Source organism: Somniosus microcephalus, chromosome 13 (assembly GCF_052327205.1).
Source record: "Somniosus microcephalus isolate GS21.2 chromosome 13, FLI_Smic_1.0, whole genome shotgun sequence".
Lineage (NCBI taxonomy): Eukaryota > Metazoa > Chordata > Chondrichthyes > Squaliformes > Somniosidae > Somniosus > Somniosus microcephalus.
The window spans coordinates 61191189-61206601 of record NC_140999.1 but is presented as its reverse complement, the minus strand read 5'-3'; the positions used below and the strand labels follow the sequence as shown (position 1 = coordinate 61206601).

Genomic DNA, 15413 nt, shown 5'->3' with positions numbered 1-15413 from the left:
TTATTTTGTTTCCTATAACTCTATTGTGATTACTATTAGTTATAAAAGGCATTGTAAGATGATGAAACTCACATGGGTTGTATCTTTCAGTCTGTACTTTTGTAACCCCCATGTCCATGCTTGTTCATTTATACTGTCAAGTCATCCCTTGGTTAATCTTCCAAGATTATTCCATGAGAAGACACCTTTCTTTCCAGGCCCCTGTTCCTAGTCTCCCTTCTCTAGATGAGCTGGTGAAACCTGCCCTGAGGGAAAGCCTGAGGTAGTATGTCAGTTGGGATTAGGATTTCAACTCAGAGCAATAAGCCCATGCTCTCACATTGTAGAGGGCCCCCTTTATATGTAGGTGTATGCAGTATCTTTGGGCATTGCTCAGTCAAATAGTCATGGCACTGCATACACACTGAGTTACAAAGTCAAAGTCACACACTGAATTTGAAACTTTTTGAGATATAACTTGTTACTGTTTGCATAACTAAATGAGAATCATTCATCTGACTCAAGGCTATCAAACTGGTTCGCCTGTGTAATCGTAACCCTCTTGGTTTTTACTCTGGTCCTTGGGGTGGCCATAGCGCTCCTGGTTGATATCTCAGTCCCTTGGATGGCCCTAGCTCTCCTGATTGTTATCATGGTCCCTCTGGTGGTTATAGCTCTCCTGGTTAGCTTAGACCTCATAGCTGCAAGATGGCTTTCCTGGTTAGATGTAGTCTCTCTCAAACCCCTCCCCAGCACTCCTGGCTAGTTGTAGCCCTGCTAGTTGGTACCTGGCACTCCTGGCTAGATGGAACTGTGTGGTGTGGTACTGAGCAATACAGCACAGGTAGATCCCAGTAACAATACTCGGTGTTGATTTGCTGGGCTCGGCTGGAATGGTGGAGGAAGTGCTACATTTGGCCTGAGTGTCCCTGGGCTACGAAAGGTAGAAAGTTGACTCGGGTTCCTGCTCGTAATCACGGTACAGAGACCCCTGCTCCCCATCCCCACGATTGAATGGCCTGCCAAACCTCACCCTTTAGGCTTGGAAATGAAGAATGGCCAGTTGGGCGAGGTGCTGGCGAGATGCCAGTGCCCACGGAACAGTAACCCAGTGTGGGTCATTGCTTTCACGGGCGGGGTGGTGGGGCTGCAGGGATGGGAAGATTAGAGAGGGAAAAAGGGGGCAGTTCATGGTGGAAGGTGACTTTATTCTTGTTTGACTTTGGACTGCTGCAGCTTACATGATGCAAGATAATGCTTTTTAATTGGCTTTTGGTTTATTTTGAAGTACACTTGTTTCTCTTGCAGGGGCGAGATTCCTCCAAGTCTTTGGTTGCCAAGATCTTCTACGGACAGAAAAGGCTGCCAGGAAGTCCCAGCCCCTGCAAGATGATTGTGTCAAGATTGGCTCGTAATGATGTCCATCTGCAACTCTGCCCTCCTTATATGACCTTACGCTGTAATGAGAAACAGGGAAGAACTTGAACGAGATTATTAGACAGCCGACGATGTTAAAGGAAAACTTTTGAGATTATACGTGGTTTATAAATATTGTGTTAGGAGCCACAGTCTTCTGCAGCAGCAAGTAAGTGAGATTTGTTTTATTCAGGCTTGGGAGAAGATGGCTTTCCTGTCCAGGCAGCGAGCTGACTGAACGCACTGGAGCGCTGAAGCGTTTTGGCAACGCTGTGCCAACGCTTCACCGTGTAGGGAGCTCCTCATCTCAGCCTTGCGGCCAAGAGAAGCAGCTAGTCATGACCTTGGCGGGTGGGGGGGTGGGGGGGTCGGGGGGGGGGCGCGGGGAAGGGAGGGGGGAGCGGGGAGCTGCTTGTGTTGCAATGCTTTGCAAAATTCCTAAACACGTTCTTCCTGAATGTATTCGCAGTGTTGTTACACGTCGTGACTGCAGCAATTATTGATGTATTCCCGGGCACTTCATGCCAGTGGCCAAATCAAGAGCAGGTGTCAGTAGGGGCCCGGCAGCACGCCATCTGCCACCACTCCGCCCCCACGTCTCTTTGTTGAGATATGATGTGTCACATGGAAAGCTAAAAGGGGAAGAGGAAAAGCAATTGCTACCAATGGTTTGAAGATAAAGGCACCGACTGGTATGGTAATAAGCCACACAGACCAGTCAGGTGCCAAGTTCAATCACAGAGATGTACCGAGATAGATGAGCTCAGTTGGGGTGATATCTGTGGTGGGGGGGGGGGGGGGGGGGCGGGAATTATATGTCCCAGAAAGGGAGGGGAAAATCATCCAGGGTTCCCACTTCTGATGACTATCCAGTGGCCCCAGCTGGAATGTAAGTGTGAACAGATATTGGACAAGGACCAGACTGACTCAGCTGTGATGTCCCCCACTGCGATGCCCACTGACAATCACGTGAAGAATGCCAATTTAGGAAAGGTGGCAGTGGTGGCGTCAGGGATACATCCCCAGTAAGAGTCAGGAAAGGAACAGAGAAGAAGGGGAAAGTAAAGGAAAGAGAACAAATTTTCTAACTTCACATTTGGCCCAGAATCAAGTGGCTCAAAATAGATGCTACACAGGGATGAGGGTTTGGATTCCGCAGGTTCATTTAAGCTCAGGGGTGTAGCTGGCAAAGTTGAACACTCATTCAAAATGCTGCCAGCACTCCACCCTCCCTCACCCCTGTGATGGCACAGTCCGACTAATTTTACTTTTCACAGTTGACGGATTTTTAATCCAATTAAAATATTTTGAATTGATTTACAAGAAGTCAGTGACTGCAATGCTACGAATCAGACATTCAGGTTTATAAAGGCAGAGGGAACATTTGTCAATAGTTGGAAAATGGACCCGAAAACTGCAGGCACGATTAATATGAAAAGACAGACCGAGTTTATTGCTTGAAGTAAATTTGCCAGTGATGTCTGTGTCTGAACTTACCAGGACGGGGATTAAATACGTGGGGTTGCGGGGATGGGGTGGGATGTGTGTCGGTGCAGGCTCGATGGGCCGAAATGGCCTCTATCTGCACTGTAGATTCTGTGATTCTGTGATTCTGTGACTGCCTCATTAGTAAAATTCATAATTTTTTTCTACTTCATCACTGGATTGCAAAGAAATGAATTAACTTCTAACATTTGCTCTCTAAGCCCGTTCAGTAGAAAAGTACTGCCTGATATTCTTTTAAAGTCACATCAGAAACGTTAGTGTTCAGTTTGGTAACGGTTAGCTGTGAAATCCTTACACAGTACAAACCAAATGTTCAGACTATTTATTGCAGTAGAATCATTCACATCTTTGTAACTGTCACACTCCTGCACATTCCGCATTAAGTGTCACATTAGAACTAATTCTGCAATCCTACATTCAAGCCATGCTTGACAGGAGCATGGGTTGGAGATAGAGCTACAACACCAGAGTTCTGAAATTCTAACCTGCGAATGCAGATTCCTATTAGGAGCATGGAATTATCCATTTTGTTAAATGATTTTAGTCTGATTGTTTCTCCTCTATGCTAATAGAAATTAAGTTTATCTTGATGTGCTTTAGAAAGCACTTACAGTAATCTATTTATCTACAGTATATTTAAAAAATCTTACATCTGCAAGTACTTCCTGTCTGTGTCACTTGACTTCCTGTTGCCACTTTTTTTGTGTCAACTTTTCCCCATTATAATTTCCTATGTCTACATTCAACATGAATTACATAGCATTAACAGCACAGAAACAGGCCATTCGGCCCAACTGGTCTATGCCGGTGTTTGTGCTCCACACGAGTCTCCTCTCACCCTACTTCATCTAACCCTATCAGGAGGTCCTTCTATTCCTTTTTCCCTCATGTACTTATCTAGCTTCCCCTTAAATGCATCCATGCTATTCGCCTTAACTACTCCCTGTGGTAGCAAGTTCTACATTCTAACCACTCTCTTAACACTAACAAAATCACATAGGATATTGCCTATGTAAACTTGTCACACTGTAATGACATAAGATGGCCACTGGGCAGCTTTGTGTCCAGTCTGTGTACATACTCAGGCAGTCCCTCTCTGGAAATTTCCATCTTGGTTGCTGAAGATTACTATTAAGTTTATGTTAAATTATTGAGGGTTTTTAAAAAATATTTTGTAAAACTTTAATACCTTTGTATATTCATTACAAGTTTCTGATTTTAAAAATTGCCAGTTTTCATCAGATCTTGGGCTGTCCTGCAGGGCGGGCTTAACAAGGTCAGTCAAGGGAAAACAGCGTGGGTTAGCCGGACGTTGTTGGGGGTGGGACTGAAACCCGACAACCAGCAGTCCCGCCCCAACGCGTCCCCATTGAGAAAATCCAGCCCTACAATTCTCGGTTTTCTTCTTTCGTGTGGCTTTAGGCTAATGATGTGCAGGAAAAGGTCCAGCAGGGGAATTTTAAAAATAGTGCTCTTTCAGTGTTGATATGTTTTGCATTTGATTAGATTTTAGCCTGTTTCTTTTTAATATTATTGGTTCAAATATCAATGTGGAAATATGGTATATATAGGCACCGTGATTGAGGTCTTTCAAAAACAGGAGGATACTTATATAATTAGCAGCTAATATTCTCATTAAAGCTTACAGAAGCATAAATATTTTGCGTGCTTCAAAATAATTTGGCCCGAATAGCCTCCAGGTATCAGCCGTGGCTCAGTGGATAGCACTCTCACCTCTGAGTCAGAAGGTCGTGTGGGTACAAGTCCCACTCCAGAGACTTGCGCATAAAATCTAGTGCGAGTACAGAGGGAGTGCTGCACTGTCGGAGGTGCCATCTTTCGGATGAGATGTTAAACCGAGACCTCTCAGGTGGACTTAAAAGATCCCATGGCAGGCACTAAGGCACTATTTTGAAGAAGAGCAGGGGAGTTCTCCCTGGTGTCCTGGCCAATATTTATCCCTCAACAAACATCACTAAAAAAACAAATTATCTGGTCATTATCCCATTGCTGTTTGTGGGACCTTGCTGTGTGCAAATTGGCTGCCGCGTTTCCCACATTACAAAAGTATTTTATTGGCTGTAAAGTGCATTGGCACGTCATGAGGTTGTGAAAGGTGCTACAGAAATGCAAGTCTTTCTTTCTGTGCAGCAAGATTCTATAATATAAAATGTGTTTTTGGTAGCTTTATTGTACTGGTAAACAGATCTACACTTTTACCCTTGACATATGAGGTAACAGAGGAGAGATTTAATTTAATTTATATGAACAAGACATTATAATCCTTTCATAACATCATTTCTGGATGTTGTGGAATAAGTTGCATACACCACTGTTAATCCTTTATGTTTTCCACACTAACAGATACATGCAAGCTACAGTATTTGGATTTATCATTTTTAACCCTCGCATATACATTGATTATATACTGATATGTATAGGGGTTATATAATAATGTGTATATATTCTTTCTCTAATATATATAATGATGATATAGGACTCTAGAATGTATTTACCTGATTTATCTAATATATATTTATAGAAGGATTCTCCCTGCTTGTTCTGGGTCTCTGGCGTTTTCAGGGGTTTCTGACTTGCCTTGTAAGGGGCGGAACCTCAGACCGCCCTTTTACAAGGCAAATGTTGTCAGGGGGGCGAAGACTCCTTATGACAGAGGCTTCCGTTCCATTGGCTCAGTCGGCACCGGTGTATCTCTGGAGGCCGGTACGCCAAGTGAGTTGAGGCTTATTGGCCTCCAAATGGGCAGAAGTGGGCCCAATGGTGGAGTCCAGGCCAGAAAATGGGCCTCGGCCTCAAAATGTTTGCAATGGTGGGCGGGTGCTGGTGCTTCTGGTTGTATGGGGGGGTAGGTGGCGTCGGCCAGCTTGCCCCATATCGATTAGACCCCCTCACATTGACCCTGCAAACTCCCGCTGGTCAGTGCTGAGGGGCACTGCCATGTCCCAATCCTGGCATAACTTTCAGGATCACATCCCATGGAATTTCAGGGTCACTGGTGTTTCTGTAACATGTAATGATAAAGGCACAAAGTCTCTCTATGTTTCTTGTATGTCATATAGCGATTCTTCTATATAATGACATACAGGCTCTCCTCTCTCTCGGTGTCTCATGGGCTGCCTTGATAGCTCACTGGACCTTTCCCCACACTCGTGCATTTGATTTAAAAATTGTACTAATAGTTTATCAATAACGGGTAGACCTGCTCACCCTTCCCCTGACACTGCTGTATATTACTGACCTGCACTTTTTCCCTGCACCCACCATGCTGACTTCCAAACCAATATAATAGCTCAAACACTCCAGTCAGGACATCAGCTAGTCTAATAAAATGGGAAAGAAAGGGACCACGATGGTTCAGTGCTGTGCAGTGAGCCCTGCACTGGTAATGGGCACAGGTTTATACTCAATCCCCACATCATGATGCAGAGAGGAATCCAGCGTGAATATGTTGGCTGCTTGGATAGTTCAAGAGGCTCTAAGGAGTGCTGTATTTTCTATATAACTCATATACAGGGCAGTATAGCTCTGTGGGGGGTGAGGATGCCCCACACATGATAGGTAAGATGCTGGCTTATACCAGTAGCTGCACAAAATGCCACAGGGGTTAGTAACATGTTAATTTATATACTCTTTTATTTACGAACCAACTACTGCATAGAAAAAAATCCTTTTTTCTGGCTGACAATTTAGTCAGAGGTGCCAAGTGACCTGCCAACACATCAGTCATCAAAGCCTCAAAATGTATAAATTGTCCTTTTTGAAATCTGAAACCATAATTAACCATTAAAAAAAAATCTAAGCTTAATTTTTCTTCAGTTTTGAGGCCATTTGTACTGCCGACAACCACCCCAACTGAGCTAGATAAACGAACTCAACACAGATTGGGGATTGAATGTGAGGCTTTCCTCGTCGGTCAGGAGTCACTGGAAGAAAGGGCGTGCTGGCTGATTTTTCTATCCCTGCCCCAACTGATGCACCGAGACCATTTATATTGCCTTTATAACCACCTAGCTGAAACCAGCTAATTTAGCTTGGATTGAGGGGCAGGCCTGGGTCCTGCTTGGGTTTATGGCTGAACTCCTCACTAACAAAACTAGCCATCAAGGAAGCCTAAACTTCAACCTTGAACGTCAATCGAAAATTGCCCCAAAGTTACTTTACCCAGTGCGTGTGTGTCAGGTTAATACAAGGGGGCAAGTTATGCCTAATGAATAAAGCTGCCATCATTTACAGCATTAAAGGACCCACTGTTTTTCCTGTAAAAATGTCCTTTGCAAATGATGCAATGATATAAATCACAATGAAATGCTCCTGCAGGAAGTCATCAGTACAAAAATATCTGATGCATGGCTCTCTTCTTCCATCTGATTTTCTCTGCTCCTCTTCTGTAGGCTGTAGTCCATGTTGGGCCAGTTCAGTGGGAGCCAGGCACATTCAGCTAACGCATCTAACTGGCTCCTCTTCTTGTGTGAAGCCAGAGACTGAGGGGGCGATTTTGCCAGCCCTGGGAAGGCGGGTTTGGAGATGGGACTGCCGGGAAAATGGCAGAATCTGGGGGCAGGTACGAATCCCGCCCCCAACCTGCCTCCGTGCCATCTTCCCAGGAGGCGGGTACCCGATCAGTTAAGAGGATTATCCCCATTTTTCCAACAGAAGATGTCAGGGAAACCCCATCAGGATCAGCGAGGCGAGCGGTGGGTCTGCGGGGATGAGAGGGGTTGAAAAGTGCGCTGTGGAGGTAAGTGATGGGTGCAAGTGTGGAGAGGTAAGCATGTGAGGTGAGTGAAAAGTGTTAGTGATGTGCCTCAATTATTCCGAGACTCGAAGTTAGCAGAACAAAAGTAAGGCTTTTATTAACTCAGAACATAACACGTAAAATAGAGAGATGTCTACCTTCAGGAGGCTGAACCCGACTGAAGTTAGATTACAAAGGAGCCAGGTATGGGCGGAGCCCTGCACACAACCAGTTCCAGCACATTCCAATACATAATACATGAGGACTGGGGGAAGGGAAAAGACACAGAAAGCAGGCAGTTACAAGACACAGAAAACAGGCAGTGATGAATGGAATATATTTCATCACATTCACCCCTTCTATAGATTTAGTCTGTTCGGGGGTTTGATAGTCCTCTGCGACCGACGTGGCTGTTGTGGTGCCGCGGGTGTCGGCTGGGTGTCCCCGGTAGCCTCCTGGGTCTCTGCCGGGGGTGCCACCGGGGTTGTTGAAGGGGTAGTTGGTGGGGGTGCCGTTGGTCGATGTTCTTCCGGGGGTGATGAAAGAATAGTGGGTGGGTAAGGGTTGCTGTGATCGTCGTCGCTGCTATTGCCGTGGTTGTTGTCGATGCCGGCTGGGGCGACGTCTTTTATGGACACGGTGTCCTCCCTTCCGTCGGCATGCCGGACATATGCGTATTGGGGGTTGGCGTGGAGTAGGTGTACTGGCTCCACGAGAGGGTCCGTCTTCTGGCCCCTCACATGCCTTCGCACGAGTACCGGACCTGGGGTGGAGAGCCATGACGGCATGGATACGCCTGAGGTGGATTTCCGAGGAAAGACAAACATTCGTTCATGAGGCGTGGCATTAGTGGCCGTACACAATAGCGACCGTATCGAATGGAGCACATCCGAGAGGACTTCCTGCCAGTGGGAGATAGGGAGGCCCTTGGTCCTTAGAGCTAGAGTGACTGCTTTCCACACTGTCCCATTCTCTCGCTCCACCTGGCCGTTACCCCGGGGGTTGTAGCTGGTGGTACGGCTCGTGGCGATCCCCTTGGACAGCATGTACTGGCGTAGCTCTTCACTCATGAAGGATGCCCCCCTATCCGTGTGGATATAGCTCGGCATACCGAACAGGCAGAACAGGCTGTTGAGGCATTTAATGACCGTGGCGCTGGTCATGTCTGGGCAGGGGAAGGCGAATGGGAAACGGGAGTATTCGTCCACAATGTTCAGGAAGTAAACATTGCGGTCGACGGACGGGAGGGGGCCCTTGAAATCTAAGCTGAGCCGTTCGAAGGGCCGTGTGGCTTTGATTAAGTGGGCTCTATCTGGGCGGTAGAACCGAGGCTTGCACTCAGCGCAAGTGCGGCAGTTCCTGGTCAGAGACCGAACTTCCTCAATCGAGTAGGGTAAGTTACGGGACTTTATGAAGTGGAACAGCCGCGTGACCCCTGGGTGGCAGAGGTCGTTGTGGAGGGTCTGTAGCCGATCCTCGGTGGCGCTGGCACACATCCCTCGTGAGAGGGCGTCAGGGGATTCGTTAAGGGCCCCTGGCCGGTAAATGATGTCGTACTCGAAAGTGGAGAGCTCGATCCGCCACCTAAGAATCTTATCATTTTTAATCTTCCCCCTCTGTTTATTGTTGAACATAAACGCTACCGATCGCTGGTCGGTAAGTAGGGTGAAGCGTTTGCCGGCTAGGTAGTGGCGCCAGTGGCGCACTGCCTCCACGATGGCTTGGGCCTCCTTTTCCACGGAGGAGTGTCTGATCTCGGGGCCTTGGAGGGTCCTCGAGAAGAAAGCTACGGGCCGCCCCGCCTGGTTGAGGGTGGCCGCCAAGGCGAAGTCGGACGCATCACTTTCCACTTGAAATGGAGTGTTCTCGTCCACTGCCTGTAGCGTGGCCCGCTCAATATCCTGCTTAATGCTTTTGAAGGCGGCGTGGGCCTCAGCAGAGAGCGGAAAAGAGGATGCTTTCAAGAGGGGGCTGGCTTTGTCGGAGTAGTTGGGGACCCATTGGGAATAGTAAGAAAATAACCCCAGGCACCTTTTCAGGGCTTTGGGAGTGTTGGGCAGGGGCAGCTCCCGTAGGGGGCGCAATCGGTCGGGGTCTGGTCCGATTTCCCCATTCTCCACCACGCTGCCCAGTATGCAGAGGCGCGTGGTGTTGAAAACGCACTTGTCCTCGTTATAGGTGAGGTTGAGTTTTTGTGCGGTTTTCAGGAACCTCTCGAGGTTCGAGTCGTGATCCTGCTGGTTGTGACCGCAGATGGTGACGTTGTCGAGGTAGGGGAAGGTTGCCTGCAAGTGGTGGTCATCGACCATGCGATCCATCTCCCTCTGAAAGACCGAGACCCCGTTCGTCACCCCAAAGGGGACTCTGAGGAATTGGTAGAGGCGTCCGTTCGCCTCAAAGGCGGTGTACGGGCGGTCCTCTGGTCTGATAGGGAGCTGGTGGTACGCTGACTTGAGGTCGATGGTGGAGAACACCCGGTATTGGGCGATTTGGTTCACCATTTCTGATATGCGGGGTAGCGGGTAGGCGTCTAGTAGGGTGTACCTGTTGATCGTTTGACTATAGTCGATCACCATCCGTTTCTTCTCGCTACCCCTTACCACTACCACTTGGGCGCGCCACGGGCTGTTGCTGTGTTCAATAATGCGCTCTTTCAGGAGCCTGTCTACCTCGGTCGCGATAAACCGCCTGTCCTCCCAGCTGTACCTCCTGCTTTTGGTCGCTATTGGCCGGCAGTTAGGGGTAAGGTTCGCGAATAGCGAAGGCGGCTTTACCTTCAGGGTAGCCAGACCGCACACTGTGAGGGGCGGCTGGGACCCACCGTACTTGAGCGTGATGCTTTGGTGGTTGCACTGGAAATCCAAACCCAAGATCACGCTCGCACATAGATTCTTCATGATTAATACTTTAAAATTATCATACACAGTTCCGTTAACGCACAATTGTACCGTGCAGTAACCCAGAATGGTCGATGTCTGGGTTTTATCGGCCATAGAGATGGTACCCTGAGCAGGGACCACCTTTAGGGAGAGTTGTTGTGCCAGTTCAGGGTGGATAAAACTCTCCGTGCTTCCACTGTCAATTAAGCATTTAACCCGGCACCCGTTTACCTCGATGTCCACCATTGATTTGGATAGCGGATGCGGCCTGGTCTGGTCCACTGTGACCGATGCCACTGTAGGGCCCTGATCGAGACAAGATGGCGTCCACGCTGTCTGCTCATAAGATGGCGGACCCCACGAGGTCGGGCAAGATGGCGTCCAAGATGGCCGCTCCCACGGCGCACACGCGGCGGTGGCGGGTTTTCCGGCGGTTGGTTTTCCGGCGGGGTTCCCTCTGCACACCTTCCCGAAGTGCCCCTTCTTACCGCACTTAAAGCAGGTGGTGCCTTTCGCCGGGCACAGGTTTCTGGTGTGCTTTGGCTGCCCGCAGAAGTAGCAGTTGGGTCCTTGACGCGTCGCGGCTGTCGTAGGGCTTCTGGGGGGAGAGCTGGGCCCCGCCGGTGTCTGGCTGCCGGGCGGGGAAGATGCCTTCCAAGATGGCGGCGCCCTCGGCGCACACGTGGCGGCGTGGGCGGCGCGGGCTGAAGAGTAGGCGTCCGAGTTTCTCTGGGCCATCTCCAGGGACCGCGCGGTGTCCGCAGCCTGTTTCAGGTCCAACTCCGTTTTTTCCAGCAGTCTTTGCCGGATGTAAGTGGAGCTGAGGCCTGTGATAAAGGCATCGCGAACAAGCTCGTCGGTGTACACTGCGGCTTTTACATCTCGGCACTTACAGTCCTTGCCAAGCTTTTTCAGGATGCTTAGGAACTCCTCCACCGATTCCCCAGGTCGCTGTGCGCGAGTAGCGAGTAGATGCCTAGCATACACCTCATTCGTAGGCTGCTGGTAATGTGCCTTTAAGGTGTTGCAGGCGGCCAGGTACGTATCGGCGTCTTGGATGAGGGGGTAAACCCGGTGGCTTACCCAATTCCATAGCATTCCGAGTCTCATCTTCGCAGTGTCCGTAGCGTCTTTGACGGCTGCGGAATTGTCCAGGAAGAATTCCATACAGTCAAACCAGTGTCCGAAGCGTGCTGATGCGTCCGGAGCATGTTGATCCAAATCCAAACGTTCGGGTTTCAGGAGTTGATCCATAGTGTTGAAAATTGAGTTAATAAAATTGATGTGCCTCAATTATTCCGAGACTCGAAGTTAGCAGAACAAAAGTAAGGCTTTTATTAACTCAGAACATAACACGTAAAATAGAGAGATGTCTACCTTCAGGAGGCTGAACCCGACTGAAGTTAGATTACAAAGGAGCCAGGTATGGGCGGAGCCCTGCACACAACCAGTTCCAGCACATTCCAATACATAATACATGAGGACTGGGGGAAGGGAAAAGACACAGAAAGCAGGCAGTTACAAGACACAGAAAACAGGCAGTGATGAATGGAATATATTTCATCACAGTTAGAAAAAGTTTACTTACCTTTGTTTCTTCCTGCAGGCTTCAATCATTGGGAATCCGGAGGCTCCGGCATCTCCACGGCAGAGATGACAGAATGGCTGCTGCATTCTCCGATGCAACAGCCATCTGCTTTCTGCTCAGAAAATAGGTTTGGTGAGTCTTGAGTACAAGAACTCACCAAACAACAGAGAATGTCAGTGTTTGACAGCTTCTCAAAGCTGTCAAACGATGACAATTCATCTGTCAAAAATTTCAGACAGATGAAACGTCATACGCTGATGTTCTCTGTCACTGGCTTTCCCTTAATTGGCCTGCTAAGCCCGCTGTGCGGGCTTAACAAGGTCAATCAAGGGAAAATAGCGTGGGTTGGCCGGACGTCGATGGAGGCGGGACTGAAACCCGACAAGCAGCAATCCCGCCTTCATCACGTCCCCATTGGCAAAATCACCCCGAGTGTTGGCAAATGGTACACGTCTCACATGACATAAATTTAAGTTAGCTTGGATTGAGGAGCAGACCTGGGACCTTGAGGAGATTTACGAGTGTGTTGCCAGGACTGGAGAATTTTAGCTATGAGGAAAGATTGGATAGGCTGGGGTTGTTTTCTTTGGAACAGAGCAGGCTGAGGGGAGACTTAATTGAGGTGTATAAAATTATGAGGGGCCTAGATAGAGTGGATAGTTAGGACCTATTTCCCTTCGCACCGAGATCAATAACCAGGGGGGGCATAGATTTAAAGTAATTGGTAGAAGGATTAGAGGGAAGTTGAGGAGAAAATGTTTCACCCAGGTGGTGAGGATCTGGAACTCATTGCCTGAAAGGGTGGTAGAGGCAGAGGCCCTCATTACATTTAAAATTACATTTAAAAAGTACTTGGATATGCACTTGAAGTGCTATAACCTGTAAGGCTACAGACCAAGAGCTTGAAAGTGGAATTAGGCTGGATAGCTCTTTTTCGGCCGGCACAGACACAATGGGCTGAATGGCCTCCTTCTGTGCCGTAAATTTCTATGATTCTAATTTGAAATGGAACTCTGTTGCTCAGCATATCCAACCAATGCAGAGTAGCAACCAACAAAGGCAATCGAATGTTGAACTGCCTAGCCAAAACAAGTCCGAGGAAGATGTGATTAAACTGCACAGTGCTTTGGTCAGATAGCTCCTTGAGAACTGTGTCCAGTTCTGGTCACTGAGACACAAGGGAAACACTCAAGTGCTGGAGGCAGATCCTAGAGGCCCGAGTTATGAGGACAGACTGGAGAGATTTGGGCTTTTCAACCTGGAAAGGAAGCGTCTCAGAGGTAACTTTAAAGAGGTATATAGGATAGTTAATGGTATGGAAATGGTTAGTCCAGAATATTATGTTAAATTACAAAGGGACATAGGTTCAAACTATTAAAAGGTAACTTGAGGACTGATATCAATAACAACTTGCATTTATATAGTGTCTTTAACATAGAACAGCAAGATGCTTCACAGAGGTGTAATAAAAAAAGGAAGTCCTTCCTCATGCAGAGAGTGATCCACACTTGGAATGGACTTCTGGGCAGAGTAGTGGGAGTGAAAACCCTGGGATCATTTAAGAAACAGAAATTGGGGGAGTGTAGGGTCATTCTAGATGGGTGAATTAAGATTGCTCGATTAGCCTTCCTCATCTGCATGTTGTGATCTTGTGAGGAGAAAGACCAGATTGCCCTTTGCCCTTATCAGCATGTCCAGCTAAAGCTGCCAATCACCAGAACTCCCAGGTACTAATGTGAATCAACAATTCATGTACCATTTTGAATCTACCAAGCGAAACCTGTGAGATCCGCTCTTGAGCTGGTCAGATCCAATAATAACCCATGCTCCGAGCACCATATCCCACTGGTTAGCCCATTGTTCGAGATGGTATTTAAAAAATATATAGACAGTGCCCCTTTAAGAGACTCACCCCAAGAGGGGTCATTGCAGCTTTAAATATAGGGAGACCCTATCAGTGCACTCACAGCAGCAGAGAGAGATTTGTCTTTGATGAGACGTCTTGCTTCTTTTTGGTGAAGGCAGAGGGCAGAAGGGAGGGGGTACTTTACAGCTTTAAGAGGGGGGGGGGAGTAGTGGGGACACTAGAGGAGACCCTCAGAGTAGCAGGGGAAGGAGAGCATTGTCGTTTAGGAGGTTTGGTTTGCTTGGTGTTTTTTTAAAAAAAAGGGGAAGCTGCAGCTGAGAGGGTCGGACCCTGAGAGTGGCAGGGAGGGCACAAGACCGCTTTAAGAGAGGGGAGGGCCTGGTGAAACCAGGAAGGGAGTGAGTTACATACGGGCTATCGGCGAGAGTGAGCGGGAGGGAGGGAGTGAGTGAGAGTGGGTGACACATCTAACCTGGGCCTGAACCCCAGCCGCCTCCAGACCACCAGGTACCTGCTCAACCTTCGCCTCTACCGTCCCCAAACCGCCTGGACGCCTCGGACGCGAGGTAAAGTTGACGATGGCAGCGTGTTGTGATGCGGAAAGCGGCGCGCCGGCCGGCTCTCTACTGTACTCTCTACTGTACATGGGCTTGCGTTTCGCCCCCCGACTGACCGAGGAGGCGCGCGCGCAGGCGCGGCGCGGGGCGCGCTGGGATCTGTAGTTCGATTGCCGGAGAGGCGGACTGCAGCTTCCAGTGCGCAACGCGCGGAGCGCAGTGTGCGTGCGTGAGAGAGAGAGGGGGAGGGGCACGAGGCTGGGGCTCGGCGCCGTGCAACCGAACTCGGCAACCGTCGAGGGTGCGCGCGCTGATCGACTGATTGACAAGCGTGTCGGCTAATGAGCGAGCGGCGATGCGGGCTGTTTGTGACGCAGCCTGGGGGAGGCGGGGCATGTCGCCGAGCCAAGTTAGGTTGAGTCCGCGAGAGGGAGAGCTTCTTAAAAGATCCTAATCTTAACAGGGAAGGTGGGCATGGCCTCCAGTGCGCACTAACAATGGCTCAGCAGCGCGACTGCCTGTGCTTTTCGAGGTTAAAATATGGCATTTTTTTTGCTTTATAATGTCATTAAAAAAAAGTAGTGGGTAATTGGTGAGCTGTTGGGTTGCCCTGTGCTAGCACACTGGGCCAGATGGTGCCTACCTGCCTTTAGCTGGGCAGCTCTGTATAGTGAAAGTTCAAAAGAGGAAGCTTCTGGCTTATTCCTCAGCCAGCCACCCACACAGTGACTGCCACTGAGGCTCGGCCTCATATCCGTCTTCAGGGTTGTGGTGCCATCTAACCTTGCATTTAATTTATTTCCACTTTGCATCTATAACATCTTCTTTAAAATGTCATAAATCCTGGGCACTGTGAATACAGGCC

At 48.7% G+C, this 15413-nt stretch overlaps 1 long non-coding RNA gene across 1 annotated transcript; it reads right to left on the bottom strand.

Moving 5' to 3' along the window:
* Positions 1 to 1166: 1166 nt before the first annotated feature.
* On the bottom strand, positions 1167 to 14833 carry LOC147108363 (uncharacterized). The gene is made up of 2 exons (XR_015080584.1): positions 14503 to 14833; positions 1167 to 1436 (listed from the first exon to the last, which is right to left on the bottom strand). It is a non-coding gene; the product is annotated as an uncharacterized LOC147108363 (long non-coding RNA).
* Between the last annotated feature and the right edge of the window lie 580 nt (positions 14834 to 15413).